Genomic DNA, 986 nt, shown 5'->3' on the forward strand with positions numbered 1-986 from the left:
TGTACCTGCGTAGAACCAAGTAAACCATCAATCTTTTTATTGAGAAGTTCTACCTAATTTGACAAATAATGGCGAGTCGACGTTATAAACGCCATTGTTTTTGTTAACTTAGTCCTCATGACTTGCCAGCGATAGTTATTCGATGACATTTCTTCAATGAATTCATAAGCCTCTTCAGGTGTTTTGTTGTTGATGGTTCCGTCAGCAGCTACGTCAACCATTTGCCGAGTTGAAGGATTCAAACCATTGTGGAATGTTTGTACTTGAAGCCAAAGTGGTAAACCATGGTGAGGGCACCTTCTCAGTAAGTCCTTGTAACTCTCCCATGCATCGTAAAGTGTTTCTAAATCCATCTGCACAAAAGAAGAGATATCATTACGTAATTTAGCCGTTTTAGCCGGCAGAAAGTATTTTGGTAAAAAATTTTCGGTCATTTGTTCCCAAGTAGTGATAGACCTCGTGGTAACGAGTTCAACCACTGTTTAGATTGTGAAAAAGGGAACAACCGAAGGCGAATGCATCATCAGAAATGCCATTAATTTTGAAAGTGTCGCAAAACTCCAAAAAATTTGCCAAGTGAGTGTTGGGATCCTCATCCTGCAAACCATCAAACTGAACAAACTGCTGTATCATCTGAATTGTGTTAGGTTTTAGTTCAAAATTATTCGCAGCAATAGCAGGTCTAACTATGCTAGATTCAGTTCCTGTTAGAGAAGGTTTAGCATAATCATACACAGTATGTGGAGTAGGATTTTGATTAGCCGCAATTGCAGGAGGTAGCTGATTGCCTTGGTTTTCAGCCATCTCTTCAGTTAGGGGTTGAGTGTCATCTTCTTTCTCGTTTTCTATGTATCTTAAGCTACACCTTATTTCTGTTTAGTTTCTACGAATTGTGCGATTGATTTCTTCGTCAAAAAGTAATGGTCCTGACGGGTTTCTTCTAGTCATAAACTAGGAAAACCTGCCAAGAGAAAGAAAAAGTAAAT

At 38.8% G+C, this 986-nt stretch overlaps 1 non-coding gene across 1 annotated transcript; it reads left to right on the forward strand.

The window, feature by feature from the left end:
• Positions 1 to 279: 279 nt before the first annotated feature.
• LOC128289622 (small nucleolar RNA R71) lies at positions 280 to 386 on the forward strand. The gene has a single exon (XR_008279266.1). It is a non-coding gene; the product is annotated as a small nucleolar RNA R71 (small nucleolar RNA).
• Positions 387 to 986: the final 600 nt, after the last annotated feature.

Source organism: Gossypium arboreum, chromosome 2 (assembly GCF_025698485.1).
Source record: "Gossypium arboreum isolate Shixiya-1 chromosome 2, ASM2569848v2, whole genome shotgun sequence".
In the NCBI taxonomy this organism is placed as follows: Eukaryota; Viridiplantae; Streptophyta; class Magnoliopsida; order Malvales; family Malvaceae; genus Gossypium; species Gossypium arboreum.